Raw genomic sequence first — 16,826 nt, 5'->3', positions numbered from 1 at the left:
GGGATATAGCTAAAAGATTTCTGTTTCTCATTTTTCCTTTTCAAAGTTTTTAGTTGTTGTTGCTGGTTTTTTTGGTTTGGTTTTTTTTTTTTTTTTTTTTTTTTTTTTTTTTGTTGGTGGGGCCTTTTTTTTGTTTAGTTACTTAATTATGTTTCCAGAAGATAAAATAGCTTCTATGTCTTTGTGTCCCATTTATTATCTGGTGAAATGCATGTCCTGTGGAGCAAATACCCGTTTTGTAAAGAAGCCAAAGGAGACAGGTTGGCCAGCAGCCCACCAGTGTCCACAGATATCTATATTTCCAGAAGCTCAAGCCAGCCAACCACATTCTACTCATACAATTAATTTTCAGTCCTTTTCTTTTCATTCTTCTTGTACTATGACAGTCGGTGCAGTAATATTTTTTATTTTTTCATATTCTATAAACACTCGTTGTCAAAACTGAGTGGAAGTTACCAATAATTTATGCTACAGTAATCGTTTTGGGTTTGGTTTTTTTTTTCACTTTGCCTACTTAATTCAGTGTTTAGAAAACTCCTTGCTTTTGTCCTGCCTTGTAACAGCTTAAAACTGAGTGGTTCAGGGTGGAGGGAAAAGTCCAATTGTTTGAATGGAAATCTTGATACCTTCCTCTCATATGATGGACAAAATGTCTTCCATATACCATCAGCACCAAGTGTAGTTAATCCAGTTTTATAGATTTTTTTTTTTTAGATTTTATAGATTTCTTTTCATGTTAATGTATGAGTTTGTAGAATTTGCAAATTCAGGAAGTTTAAGATTATGGGAAACGAGGATTGCACTACTTCTATCGTGTGTCACCAAAGTAATCTCTTACTCCTTAACTTTATTTCATATTCAGATCTTTGGGGAAGTATGGTGTATGATTGTGATGTGCACGGTACACATTTGGCATCAGAAGATCCTTGGAGACCAGGCAGGGAAGATGAACCTTTACCTCATCCCCGAGGATGTCTGCACAGGGAGCATGTGTCCAGCCTTTGGAGTGCAGCCACTGGGAGCAAATCAAGGAAGCTTGTTCACAATCAGTTTTAATAACTCTTCTCTCCTTTCATCTCCAGAACAGGAAATTAGTGTGGGAGCACAAAGGAACCAAAGTGTGAGAAGATACAGTGGTAAAAGAACATATTCTGACTTGAACCATTTCACAGATGGGAAAACTGAGGCATAGAGAGAGATGACAGCCCGAATCGACTCTACTGTGTGAGAGTGGAGGTGGATTATTTTGAACACACAATACCCTCTCAGTTTTCATTTCCACATTTTTGTTCCACCCACAGATTCATTGGGGAAATTGCTAATACAGAAGGCAGTCAAATCCATTCTAATCTTATAAGCAGTGGAAGCTGAAAACGCAGGTTTTTTTTTTTTGTAGCAATGCACTTGTTTTTCCCTTGCTTTCAGGGTAAGAAATACAGATTGCATTACAGATACTAGTTGTAGGTCCTTTGTGTAACTTTTAAAGATATGTTGGCAGGATAAGTTGCTGTATATTGTATTCCTGAACAATGCTAAGTATTTTGGTCAAGTGTTCTTTTTTGTTGGGGTATTTTTGTATGTGCTATTGAAGCCTTTGAATGCTCAGATAGTGACTCACCTGCATCCTTTCAAAGAGTTTATCACTAATCTCTGAAAATCATTACACCAACATTTTATTAAAGAAAAAGAAAAAAAGAAAAAAGAAAAAAAAAAGTAGCCCTACTTTTTATAGGGCTAGAATCCAAATGCGTTTCTTCTTATCATTACAAATGTCTTTGAACTCTTTCCCTAGGATAAGTTCAGGGTGACCTGAATGAACGGTCCCCGGGAGTGCTAAGGAAATTTAATGTTTATGAAAATTAATTGGAAAAGATAGCATGTAGCTAACATGTATATGACGCTTCCAAGTAAACATGATTGTTTCAAAGGAAAAAAAAAAAAAAGAAATATGAAAACCCAATCATGGTGTGAAAAGGTGAAAAAGGGATGAAACCCGTGAGGGCGGTGAGGCCCTGGAACAGGGTGCCCAGAGAAGCTGTGGCTGCCCCATCCCTGGAAGGCCAAGTTGGACAGAACTTGGAGCAACTTGGGATAGTGGAAGGTGTCCCTGTCCATGCCTTGGTGTTGGAATGAGATGATCCTTAAGGTCCCTTTCAACTGAAGCCATTCTGTGATTCTATTATTTTATGATTCTACAAAATTTTTATAATAATATTCAGTTGGCCACTCATCTCAATTTAAAATCATACAGTTTGATTAGTCTGCATTTAAAAAAAAAAAAAAAGCACAATAGACAAAAATTTCCAGTTTTCTAGAAAATAGAAATAGAGGTACTTAGCAGTGGAAAAATGAGAGACTGAAAAAGGCTGTGGTTACTATGATGGAAATAGGAGGGAGCTTAATACATGTGTGCAAAATGCTGTAAGGCACTGAAGAGGGAAAATAGGGAGCTACAGTCAATCTTTCAACTGTAATAGAACTATCAATTAAGTTAAAAAATGATGACATGCAGCATAATAATCTTGCAGATGCCATAGACTTAGGTGGGTGGGAAGAAGGGACTAGCCATTCAAATGACCAATAAAACATCAGCAGTTTTCAGGCAGAGGAAAATATTAGAGCTCTTAATCTTTTCCTGTCAAAATATATGTGGACTCTTAGCAAGGATTAGACAGAATTCCTCCTCAAAATCAGTGCACAAGTTGCTGTCTGAATTTCCTCATGCTTGCAACTGGCACTGGTCCCTTCAGAGACTGGATTTCCAGATGACGTTTGCATTAATTTACCTCATGTAGTGCTCCTGCTCCTAGGAAAACACCCCTGTTCAGAGGAATCTGGTGGAGAAAGTGGACGTCAGGTACCTTTATAAATGCTGGGAAACTGAACTGGCAGCACAAAATATGATACAAATCCTGGTAAAAATGTTCAAAAGAGAATCTTCTTTTATAATTTGCTTTTCCCTTGATGAAAGGTACCTAAAGCACCATTGAAACAGACACTGACTTGCTGCTGCTTTGATCGATTTACTGGTTCATTTTTTCAAAACATCCTCTAGGCAGCTCATTCAGACCAAGAGGCAGAACTTCTGCTGTAACTATAACTCATTCCCATCCCAGATGTCATATTGTAAAATCTGTTTTAGCCAGTTTCAAAAATAACTCCTTCAACGGTGTCAAAAAACATATGGCAAACATCACCCCCACACATCACATTCGATTGTCATCACCCATTTATGTCAAAGGGAATTAATATCCTAGGCACTCCCTAATCTTCAGGATGGACTGGAAGAAAATGCAGTAGAAATACTGTCCTGCAGTATTTCTCTCTGCACATCCTCTAGTTTTGAAAATCCTCTACTTTTGAAATCTGATTATCCTTCTCAACTAGAACATCAAAAATGCAAAAATAACTAATTTTGTCTTTTGGCAGTGCTTTTTCTTATTTCTTTATTCTGTCAGCAAGCAGCAGTTTTTCTTCCTGTCCCTTTATGGTATGATGTCTTCAAAGAATATTTTTGTTCTCTTTTGTAATGGAAATGATAACTGATTCTTCATTCCATTTGTGCTTCTATTTGCCCTGTAAAGACAAACCTTGCTCCTTGTGTGACCAGCTACCTTCCACAGCAGAGACTCACCTTAGACAAGGATTTGCCTCCATTCTGCCACTGTCCTGTCTCATTTATGTGAGAAATTTTGAATCCCTATCTGCTTGTTTCTCCTAAAGCTATTGCTACTGTCCTGTTTTATGTTCCTTGTCTTGTTCTCTTCTGTCTTTCCTCTTGGCCTTCTTCAGCAATAGATCTTGAGCTTTAGCAGGTTAAAAGGTATCTGATCCCAGATTAAAGTTTTCAGTACTCTAGGTCACTGAATTTTAAAAAAATTCTTAATCATCTATACTGTATTGAAACAAATATTCAGCTGAATAGCTGTTTTATATATGTATAGCTAGACACCCAACTTGGCAAATTATGTAATCATGAGTTTGTCTCCTGTGCTATTCAGCAAGGCACTGAAGAATGAATTTAGCATTAAACTTGCTGAGGCCCACTGAAGTCAAGCAGTTTGTTTGAGAGACGTGCCAAACAGAGGTGGATTGCTGGAAGAAATCCTTCATTTTGCAGTTTGGAGCATAGGGGGGGAAAAATGAGGTAAAAATACAGACTCTAACAAAGAGATTGGAGTTCTAGATTGAACACTTGCGCTGTCATCAGATATATTTAAATATTGTCACTGAAGTTATTAATTTGGTTGCTTTTTCTTTTCTTTCTCTTTTTTTTTAAGGAAGTATATTTAATAAAGAATAGAAATAGAACTGAATAACGATATTTACATTGAATTTATCTGGATTTAGTTTTCTAGCAACTGAGCCTAGTTGAGAGGCACAGGCAGTGACCCCCAGAAAAGATTCTCTTATGGTTCATATTATGTTTTTCCATTTGACCCCACTGCTCCTTGGGTGAGCACACACTGTCATCCATCCACAGCATTGTAACACGCTCTTGTATTAAATATAAGGAAGAATTCTGCATGCTGTTTGGGGGAAACTTTTGCAGGAAGTAACACACAGGATATTTGATGGGCAGCGAAGTATACATTTCAGAAATGTAATTTTAGATAGAAAAATGTGGGCATCTTTTCTGAGTTCCTACTTTTATTACAATATGGATGGCACCTTTACTTTGCTAACCTGACAATTATGTCTGTCTAGGTAGAATAGTGACATATATATTTTCATGCTCCAACAGGAGAGCAGGTGTTCTCTTTTTTAAATGAGCAAAATAGGTGAATGCTGAAACTGGCATTTTGGAAGGCTTGTTGCTCCACTCATTCCTTAATTCTCTGTCAACAGGTTGGTGAAGGGTTGATATTTCAAGCATTTGGCAACAAGACACAAATCAATTGTCCTGCCAATTTGAAAAATATTACTATTTTATCTTCCTACTAAAGTGTAGACATTATTAAATATAACTTAAGACACCAGAAAGGCCTTGCCTAATAAGATTACCTGAAACCTTACACTTAGCAGTGCTCTGTAAAAACTGCAACTTTGACTTCATAATCTACAATGAATCAATTTGTTCCCAAAGAAAAGGAATTACTTTTCTCAAAGAAACCAGGATGACTTTAAAAGATGATGTAATATAATAACTTTACCACCTTGAACAGTGAAATGAAAAAATAAAATTACATTAAAACTGCTATATTAGCTATAATTACTTCACATAAAGTAGTCCTTAGGTTCTGGAAAGGAATTACTTGTTTGATAAATAACATGTTAGTGGATTAATGACTTTAAGATAACTGACTCATAAATACAAATATGATTGCCTGAGAGTCCACAGTAAAAATTTTGTTTTCTGTTTATCCAGTATGCACAGGAAGGAAAGGTCAGGGCTAAAGGCAGAAAGTTTAAAAATCCAGGACAAAAAGTTATGATACATAGTGTGTTCTAAATTTGTGCAGCTGTTGCTATCCCTCTTTCTGTACTATCCAGATGTACCAAAATTCTTGTTTTTAATCTGGCTAATGTCAGATTGAACACTAAACATTTCACACACACAATTGAAGTCACTCTTGATTTCTTCACCTTCATTCGGACTTGGACATGGGTCAAATTCAAACATGTTTTTTTCCCAGTTGACTTATTCTGCAGATATCAGGGCCAAACAAAATACTAAGAAAAATCTTAGGTTCTTCTGGATAATTTTTCCATTGTTCTGCAGTGAGATTGTCTTTAACTTACATTTATGTTGTGCTGCTTTTTTAAAACCTAATTGGAAAAAATTGAGTAAATTAAGTTAAATATTTTGCTAATTTACTGTTATCATTAAAAAAAAAAAAACCCAAACCAATCCTCAGGTCAAAATACATTATCAATCTGTTTTAGTCCTGATCTGTCTGTGAAATATTGTAACCTTTATTCATATTCTTTTCAGGATTGGTAATAGATACCCCTTTACCTTGTTCTGCATTTGAATGGGTCTGTAAGTTAATATCTTCCTGCTAGTTGTATTTTCCTAACATGTTTTTTAAAAATGTAAAGTGGTATTTCTTCAAAATAGTGAATTTTCACAAAAAGCTCTAGAGGTTCATCATCACAATGCACCAGCTGAGATGTACCCCAGTAATTCACAGGAACTATGAATACTTAGGGAGGATAAAACATTACCACTCTTGCATTAAAACTTTGTTGGAAATGAAAACTCAACCCCCCATTTATTTGTTTATTTATTATGCAGGAAAGCAGGGTTCTTTAGTTAAATATAAGTTAATTATGACAGTCTGATTTAGGTAATATAATATTAGAAAATTATGAATGTACACGTAGACATTTGCCAAAAATGGTATAAGCCATGTGACTAATTTGGTCTCAATAATTTGTTGTCTTCTTAAATTTTGCAAAAGAAATCCTGTACTTTGTTTTTTTTCTTGGCTGGTAAATATAGGTGTAGCTACTTTGAATGTCAAATTATTGCCAAAGATTCAAGGATGCAAACAACCTTCAGGCAACTTAAATCAGACGCTTCCTCAGTGGTGTTCCTACTTGGGAAAAAGCATGCAGGGAAAATTCTTTCCTCTCCTTCTTGCCATTCTTCTCCTGCCAGGGTAAAGCTGTTCTTTCTCTTCCTCTGCTTTCTCTCCCCACAGTCACTTAGAGCCAGGTCTTTCCTTTGCTCCCCACCTTACAGAGCCACCACCATAAACATGACTTTTAGCCAGCAGAAATCCACTCTCTGTGAATAAATTTGCTGCTTTTATTCCTCATTTCTCTTTTGCAGGACTGGGCCTGGATGGGAATTTCCCAAAGACAGCAATAGAACACGCTCTTCCAGAGCTCCCACAAGAATTGTCTGCCAGTGCCAGCATCCTACAGCCTGGCTGTGCCAAAGCACCTTGTCCTCCCCTTCTGATGGGAACACTAGGAACTTGCCCGCCCTCAGTAGACAAAGCACTGGGTTAGCCATTCCAGTTAAAGGTTAACTCTAAGAGCCCTTCAGCTTTGCAATCCTATTCTCTGATAATAATTTGTCTTACTGCACGGAAGCCTCAGTTCACATGAAGTGAATTATTCCGTTCAGCTGAGGCACCCTGTCCTCACAGAGCCAGCCTGGAAATGGTGTGGGGGAGAACTTCTAAAGGCAGTCAGCCTAAGAACAGCCTAAGTGGCTGTTCCAACCCTCCCTCCAGAGGGTCCTAACTCCTTCTGCAGGCTGTGCAGAGCAGATTGGCCAGCTAGGTTCTTAAACTTCGCAAAATTGGGCAGCTGGCATGCAACCCCAGAGGTTTGCATCAGAACTCAGGATTGCTGATGCTGCCAGGCAACGAGAGGAGAGGGCAGGATTTTGTCACCTCTTCTGTGAGGAGAGATCTGCTTCACACAGGATTCTGCCACTGGACAGTAGAACCTTTGCTTCTGGATTCAGTGTGTGCATTTTTCTTTTTGATTTCCTCCCCCCCCCCTCTTGAAAAGAAGCAGTAGGGTTATTACAGCCCCAGGTGATGTAGAGAGGCAGATTTGACCAAGAAAAATGTGCAGTGGACTCAGATCATGAGAGAACAATAATGGTCAGGGTGAGGAGGAAGGAAAACAGGTTTTTCAGAAGGTGTGGAACTGTAGCTTTGGGATAAGACAAATCGACTGCCCCAATGACATTCAGAATATTTGTTTGTCCAATAAAACCCACGACGATAGACTTCCCACTGCCTCTCTCTCATCGGTGTTCAAGCAGCTTTGATTTTCTGCCCTTGGAGAACTTTTGAGCAGACGTTTCCATCTGCCCTACCCTCACACCACAACGCTCTCCAGCCTCTCGCATGAAGGCGTCATTGTTGGTGTTTGTTCTGCCTTTTCATATCTAGGCAATCTTTCACCTAGCCAGGGCAGGTGTAATGTCAGGCTCGTTCCATGCCAAAAGTAGCAGATACATGTTCCTGGATCAGTTTTTGCATTCTTATCCAACTTGTCAATACCTACGTAATATGTTTTCATGGAATTTTTTTTTTTTTTTTTAATCAGTAGCACGAGCTGCAACATGTAAATGTTTGTGTCTGCAGTCAGTAGGTACTTTTCAGGGACATTTTTGGAAAAACAAGGTAGTACTTATTAAAAGACTGTCTCCTTGTTAAACAAAAAGAGCAATTAATTGTGTTACTGCCACCATAGATATAATATTTCATTAACAAATACTGAAAATTTTAGAAGATCTGGTTTTGTTGCTGAGATATTACATCTCCTGAGGAGGTCATTCCATGGCATTTTCAGGATTAAATCATGTTGCCCTCTTTACCCTCTTTGCCCACTGACTTTTAAAAAGAAATCTTTTATTTTCTATATGAAGCACTCATGTCAAAGCAGGTAATTCACTATGTGTCTTCTGCCTTATGGGTGTAGAAATAGAACGGGATTTAACAATGGTGGTGGGACAGATTATTTGTTCTTCTGTAATATGGACTATCAGTTAGATTTGTAGGGTCCCAAAACAGGGGAGAAAACTTACATACCTTTGGCCTTTCTTTAGATTCAGTCAGTTCAATAAAGCTGAAGAGCTAAAATGCAGACATGAGTTTTTGTCAGAACTTTCTGAAACTCAACAGTTGTAATCAAAACATTGTGCAAACTTCATAACTCCACAGTCCCAGGTTTTGGCTCGGGCTCTGATTGCACTTGAATTGTTTCCGAGTGATCAAAAGAGAAATTAATAGATGCCTGCTAAGAAAGTTCACTTTATTCTATTTACAGTGGAGCCTAATCTCAATACATTTAGATAACTGAGATAAACATCCCTTTGAACTGAACCTCACCTATTCCTGAAGGATTACAGAATGCTGGAGTCCGTGACAGCATTAAATGCAACTGCTGGCTCAGATTAATTAAACTTCTGCATTTAAGGGCTCACAAAGGGTTTCGCAGAACCTACAGAAGCGCACCTTGTGCATCCACGTGGATATTCCCTGTATATTATGGGAGAGCAGCAGATTGTTTTCTTTTGTTGAGAGTAGGTGGTCTAAAAGATGGGGACTTGCTGTCTTTAGCCCTGGAGAGGTTGGATAGGACAGAGGGAGGTTTGTGCTTCCCAAAGCAGGCATCTATTAATAGAAGTCAGAGCCTGGAATATATCCTCTGGTGTAGCCATAAGCAATTCAAAAACACAATTAACAAATATTCAGCGGATGTCATTTGTGTTCTAGGTTGTTAATGCCAGAAAGCTATTATTAGAACTATGAAGTACTTTGACAACTTGCACTTTGAGGAATACAACATTTTCCTTTGTTTGCAGTGTGCTGCTTACTAAGTTTTGGTGGAATTTAGATTTAAACAGTATCCTCTATATTGTTAAAAGTTAAAAATCTGCATTAGAAATTACCATTACCTGTGGATTGAAATATGCTGTTGGTTGGGATTTTTTTAAAGCTAAAATTTAAATCTAACCCTCATGATAACAAAACTTAATTTCAGTAGAATAGCCTCAAACTAAGTGTTGCATGAGTAAGGTTAAAATTGAAAGTGAATGACGTCAGCTTCAGTTTAATTTATGGTATTTACATTCATGTGACATAAAATTATTTGTCAGAAGAGCAGCCAGTTTGAGCCACACACTTAAACTTACAGCTTTTATACAAATCTAAACTCTGTCAAAGTTGACTAGATGCTTTGTTGATCAGGAGTATAATTTGTTGGTGCCTAAATGCTGGCATTTGCTGGAGAAGTTTGTTGCACAGGAGGCTAAGTGGTTCTCTGCAGAAACATTGATTTTAATAACAATAAAGCCAAAGATGGTGCCATCTTTGCCACACTATCATGAAATTATAAGCTTTCACATTTCTTTTCACCTTGTTTTCTATTGAAAGTGTTAAACATGGAACAAGCCATCCCACATCCAAACAAACCTGAGATATTTACAAATATCTCTCAGGTAGCATTGTTGAGATTTTATATGCATTCTGCTGTGTTTTGAACCTTGGGTTATATTTGGTGTATTGCTGTGATCCAGATATGAGCAATTTACTTGACTTGTCTTCATAAAATCTTACGTACTACAGCACAGTTTAGAGTTACAATGCAGTGTAGGTATTTTCATGCCTTGTTATATTTGAAAATGCAGGAATGTATTTTCTCTAAGTCCGATTTCTATAAATTGGATCTCTGAATTTTAAGAGGGTTTTCTAAAAAGTATTTTTCTTATGCCTATGAATACATTTGCAGCATTATTAAATTAAATTTTAACTACCAAACATTATTAGTTTATGTGTGGTTTTTCTCATATCTTTGTGAAAATACCCAGTACAATGCATGGTGATTTTTAAATAATGCATAATGTTTTTTAAAAAAAACCATAATACGCACAAATATTGTGTGACTGTAAGCTAATGGAAATGCAGACACCAGGATGTGTGCATGCTTATGTCAACTGGGTATTATGCTTGTAGCCAGTAATTAAATATTTACAGAGGGAGACAAAAGAATGTCCCTTAGGCTGAGAGCTCACAGAGCTGTGTGTAGCAATATTGAGGGTACTAAACTATTCTGGAGATGCCCAGTAGCCAGGGACTTGGAAACAATACTCATATTTTGACAGCAATAATGACAATAAAATATTCTTAGAGCCTTGTCCCATTGGTCAGGTGATTCCCTGGGAGACTCTTGCCAGGATCAGTTCTTCTGTGCCTGTGCCACTGTTTTTGCTTTGCAAGCACCACATGTTTTTTCTCACCCCACGGGCAGGGCCACCCCAATGCCTGTGATCCAGATATGAACAATTTACTTGACATGTCTTCATAATACATAATAATGTCTTCATAAAAATGTCTTCATAATACAAAATAATGGGTGAAAGCAGAGATAGAAGCAAATATTCTGAAAATTTTCCTAGGCAGCAGTGAGAAGGTTTTTTAATCCTGTTGCAGGATTAAAATTCAAGTGTTTGAAGTTTAAGTGTTCAAATTCAAGTGCAGGATGATCCTTCAAGTGTGGATATGGACAAGGTGGATCTGAAGCATCACATCACACAAGGTGCTACAGAGCATTATTAAACCTGAAGTTTACTTGGATTAAGCTGATCTCTGTTAAACAGAGTGATTCTGGTCATTTAGAGTTTGTCCTAATCATCCTATCACTTTACTCCCACATTAACAAGTAAGAACTTTCTTATTTGATGAGATGCAGGTTTGTACTCTGGTAAATTGCTTTCAGGCTAATGTTGAGGAGGTGCAATGTTCTCAGAAAGTCAGTTTTGCATAGCACAGAATGCTTGATCTTCTTACTGGCTGTCTGGCTGCAAGCGGGACATCATGTACCTCAGAGAGGCTCCAAATATACTTCAGATATAAAGCACTAAAAAAAGCAACAATATATATTTCTACATATTTCATTTTATACAATGATGAGGACCTGTTCCTGCTGACTTTACAGTCATTACTGGAGCAAAAAAAAATTAATCAATAGATGAAGAGAGGCTGACATGCAAGTTATGATAGCAATTCCATGGGGTTTTTTGCTATCTTGGCCCAGCACAAAACCTCAGAATTACTTAGATGACTCTCCTCTACCATTCTTCTTTCTACCTTTTAATATTTAGAAACCACAGTGTGCCTCGTCGGTACTAAAACATTATGGAAAACCCAACTTCAAATGCCCCAGGGACCCCAGAGTGGATTTTTTAGCTAGGCTGAAAAGGCAGAATTCATTAAACCAACCTTCCAGGTGTTACAAACCATTTCTCAAAGAATTCACAAAGGCTGGACCCCAGGAAACATATGGAGAGGCTAACAGAAAAGAGCTCTGTGGGGTCAGAGGCAGATGACATGAGTTTCCAGTGGATTTAGCCTGGATGCTAAATGTTGCTGCCATCCAGGAGCTGGCTCTCAGGATAACCTTGTTAGGATTAGGGGTTCTCAGTCTAGCCACATGTGAGGTAGACTGTTGCGGGTGCCACAGCTGAAATAGTCACAACAGGAGCCCCAGGCAGCCTTTCCTTATCGCTGGCTCTCTTACAACGTGCCTGATAACTATTACTTAACATTCATCAGGGAAGACAGATCCATAACAGTGAGAGACAGCAGGGGACTGGTGCAGAAAACACTTGGAATTTAAGGAATACACAAGAGGAAGCCAGCGCAGTGAATGACAAGTACAGGGGTTTAGCAGGTCCAAACTAAGCTTCTTGAATGATTACTACCACCAGGAAAGGATTGAAGGCTGATTATCTTGAGAAAGAGACATGACTATCAGCTGGCTGAATCAGATTAGTCATAAGCTCCTCTCCTAAGCTTTTCTTTCAAGCTTGTGCTCACTTTATCTTCTGAAAGGCCATTCCTTTGAGAAACAGCTTTCCCAAGTACTGTACCCAGCTCCAAGAGAAATATCAAAATACCAGTGCCTGAGATGGTGCTTTGGGCTTGGGTTATTCTGAACTACAATCTGGAACATAAAGGGATGGATTTAGAAAGCAGTGTCTGAATATCTGTTGCCAGGATCCTGAATAATAAAAGTCTAAACCTGTACTTACACGGATTAACTACAAATAAAGACCTGCTAAATGTTAGTATTCTAATTTCTGAAAACAGGCCATGAGACTGCCACATACATAATTATCCTTTTTACAGGCCGTATTTATGTGCAAAATATCAAAAAAAAACTGCCTAGTGTCCAGTCCCCTACCACTTAATGCTTCTCATTGGGATGTGGCCATATTTACACAGTTCATATACCTAACTTACTGATTTGGGCCTGTTTCCCAATTCTGTAAGTCATGGGAAACATAAACAAGAAGCTATCAAACTTTACACAAATCAAGGAGTGTTTGAAGTTACACACATCCTCCAATTACCTCTCCTCTCCATAATGTTCCAGACCAAAAATAAAAAAAAAAAAAAAAATTACTCTGACAAGGATATGGCAATGTGTAAATTGATGTGGAAACAGAATTGCTTGTGAAATCTCATTAAAGCTGAAAACCAGAAGAGGGAAAGTACAAGATAAGAATAGCTGGGGCACTGCTCCTCAGATGAGAGTTCTGCTTTTTCCACAGCATCTGAACCCCTACGTATGTCGGAATAGATGTTCTGTTTTAAAACACTAAGTAAATATTAAACTTCCATACTCTCTGCCTTACTGTTTGCATTCTTTGACACTTGGCTGTAAGGGGGTTGCAAGTTTCTGGGATGAAGTCACTTTGTACCAAGATGGCAGATAGCTCCAAATAACACAAACAAGCAAAATTTGAGGAAGACAGGCATTTCCTGGATGCTGCAGTGCTTCTCCCTCTGCAGGGATCAAGCCATGGAAGTTTCCTCTTCCTTGAGTCAGTCTACAATTTAAATTATGTAGCCCCAAGATTTCACTTTGCTGCCTGGACAAGGTCGAGAGTCAAGGTCCCGATCAAATAAAGTTTGCTTTTTTTTTTTGTTATTGGTAAGAAAATAATGCTTCCAGTTAACGATTCACGGGAAAAAATAGGGAAAAAAAAAAAAGGAGAAAATGTGTAAAGTATGGGAGTTAACCAAATATTACACTGATGTGTGAAAGCCTCTGGGAATTTCATCCGTGCATCCAGGGCTGCCTTGAATACATGCTGCAGAAGGTGTTGGTATTCTGTGATTATAATTCTCCAATTTTGTGGTAGAAAACTAATTATAGAAAACAGGGAAAAACCCTCATATTTTAAACAGCAAGTTGAGAATAAGTAGGCTTTGTTACTAGGTTTGCTGGTGTCTTTGGGGATCACCTCGAATTATCATTCAAAGGATCATTCCAGGGATTTCAAAAGCATCTCCTGATCCTGAAAAGCCAAGTAAAGAATCTAGAAACTGTGATTCCTGTGATAGTCAAGGCTCCTGTACATTTCAGCAGAGTATCAGAATTCAGCATGGTTCAACACAGCATCCTGGGATAGAAACACAGGGACATGGGAATGTAGTATCAGAACTCAACATAGGAAAATTAATGTCATGCATCTGAAATGGAGCACTGCCAATAAATGGGGCTTTGATTTAAAAATTATTACATTCCCCTTTCTAACTCTTGCCAACATAGGCAGAATGGTTCTAATATTGACCAGAAAAAAAAAAAATGGTCTAGTCAATGTACTCTGAATATATTCCAGACACTAACGGGTTAATGATAAATACTTTTAATAAAGATTGTTTGTCCACAATATTGTTTTGGTTTTTTTTTTTTTTTAACTATTCACTAACAGACTGATTTATTTGAATTTTAACCATCTAAATTTAAACATCAATTTTAAATTACCAGCCTATTCTCACAGTGCACTAATGGACAGAGATAAGCATCTCCAGTGGATGATTCAGCCACCTGAAGATAAAAATGTAAGATAGATGGGAAGTGCCTGTCTTTCCATTGGAGAAGCCACCTAAATCTTGTGGAGGACATCTAACTTTCAAACAGGTAAAATTAGCTGAGAGACATCCCACAAAATTACAAACTCCAGAACAGGAAAACTTCAAAAGAATTTGTCGGGGATTACAGGGAATTACTGTCACCTGTCTGTGAGACTACCGCTAAACTTAAGCAAAAAACCAAATCCTGAGGCTTGAGGAAACAAGAAACAATAACTTTTTTTTTCCTTGTTTTACACTGATTTTAGTGTCTAACAGTGGAATGCTGGAAGAAACTCTATTCCTGATAATTTTGTTGTCACTTTACTGCATTTATTCTTGCCTTGAATTTTTTACATATTCAGTGAGTGGCTAGAGACAAAACGCAGTGAACTGCTGTCAGCCATCTGCCTGGGACTTCTGGGCCACATGGAGGCAGAACCATGCTGGAAAGGGATTCACACAAGGCTAAAATGTCCTGCAATGCCTGGAAAAGGAAGAAGTCAGCTGTTGAAGCAACAGGACTGACACAGGAGCTCAGCACTGGAGCTAAAAGGAGAAAGGGGGTGCTGAAATACTGCTTCAGTTAATTTCCTGACAAAAAATGGGTCGTAAGATCTATGAAGTTGTTAGCTCTGGCATGGAAAGGATGGGGATAACAATAGAAGCATTACATAATTTGAAGAGATATTAACTTGTCTTTCTCTTTCTGTGCCTTCTCAGTTTCTAACTTCAGTCTTTCCAAAGAGACTTTTGGATGTAGACAGGCTCCCCACAGCTTCTTCTGCTTGTTTCCTGCCTCTGACTTTTTCTGAGATCCTGGCTTGTAATCTGCTCTCCTCCTACAGTTCCTTATGGCACTGTCTTAGTGCTATCCAAAAATACACGTGTTCCATAAAGAAACCGCCTTTTTTTTTTTCGCTTGGAACTGATACTGGTGTCCTGGGTCTTGCTAGATTGTACCTTCAGCTCATTAATTTCCTTCCAGAAGAGCTCTTTTCCAATGTAATGATCCAGGTTCAATGAGTCATTCTGGCAGCCAATTTAACCCAAACTCTGCTGAAGTGCACAGTCCAGGCAGAGCTGCATTCTCTAAGTGATCTGCTGGGTTTTTTGTTACATGAATTGTTACACATGGATGGTCATTTGATTAAAACACCCAATGAAATGATAGGAAAATTACTTCAGATTGAGGATACACTAACACTGTATGTTTTGGAGTCAATCTGATATGCACAGGTATCAAATTCTTGCCCTCCTTACCCAGTTTTGGCAATGCTTGGGGCTCAGAGCCACAGCTGGTTGGTTGTGCACAATTTGCACCCCACTGCATTCCCTGTTTGCCAGTGTTTTATGATGTGAAGAAGTCCAAAAGATGACCAAAAGATGTACAGAAATTTGGACTTACAGAGAAGCTTGAAGCCTTTTAATTTTTCCTCCAGTTTCAGCCACAATTCTCCCTTTCCTTTGGCATTATGCATGCAGACAGGCACGCTAATACCTTTATTACATAACTGTTCAGAAATGCTCCCATTTCACAGGAAAGATGCATCTCATTCACACACCTTATGCAAACAAGATATAAATTGCTACACAAGTGAGGACATGCAACATTATGCCTGAAAAGGCTACTCAGCTGCAGTCATCATGGCCCTTCCCTGTGCCAGGGAGTGAAACCCTCCCTTTGGCTTGTTTTCCTCTCTTTTTTGGGGCTGACAAAACTCTGCTTCTTCATCACTAACGGGGAGAAAAAAAGCTGTGCCGTGAAAAACAACCCCCTCCCCTGTCCCAGCTCCTCGTTCAAGGTTGGGTTGACCCCTACTGACCGTGCTCCCGTGCAGCAGGTTTGGTGCCAACGGGGCAGTTTTTAGAAACGCCAGCCCAAATTACGCGAACCGCGTGATTAAGCGTTGTGGGTGAGCTTAAGCTCTTGTAAACCTTTATCATCACCTTTGCCACAGTCTGATGCAGCTGTGGAAGTGTGGACTGCTCGGTGAGGTGAACCACGGTTGAGGGATGGTTTTGATATTTGCAGAGATGCGTGTTCTTCCAGCTGGAGGCTTCACACAGCTGCGGCTCGCAAGCTGTTGGCCTCAGCTGCAGATCTGCAGTCAAATCACAGATTTTTTTTTTTTTTTTTCCTCATCTGGGGTTTCTGTCCTCTTGAAAACCCCTTCACGATGACTTTGAGAAATAAGTGATTGAAAGACCTCTGCTGACTGGTAGATTTGTGCAAAAAGGCAGGGGCAGATGATATGATTATGTTTTGACAGGAGACTGACCTGTGATAATTCCAGAAGGTTTTCTTTTATTAATATGTAAAGGAGAGAAGCTGAAAGCAAATTATTTTTTGGGATTTTCAGATACTAAAATACTGTAACTTAAACAATATTCTCCATAAACACTATTCTCCAGGAGAGTGCTAAAACAATAATAATTGTCCCATCCATCAGTAGTAAACTATTAATATTGGTTCAAGCAATGAATAAGCAA

Source organism: Molothrus ater, chromosome Z, assembly GCF_012460135.2.
Source record: "Molothrus ater isolate BHLD 08-10-18 breed brown headed cowbird chromosome Z, BPBGC_Mater_1.1, whole genome shotgun sequence".
NCBI lineage: Eukaryota > Metazoa > Chordata > Aves > Passeriformes > Icteridae > Molothrus > Molothrus ater.
The sequence above is the reverse complement of the archived record's forward strand: the minus strand, read 5'-3'. Positions refer to the sequence as shown.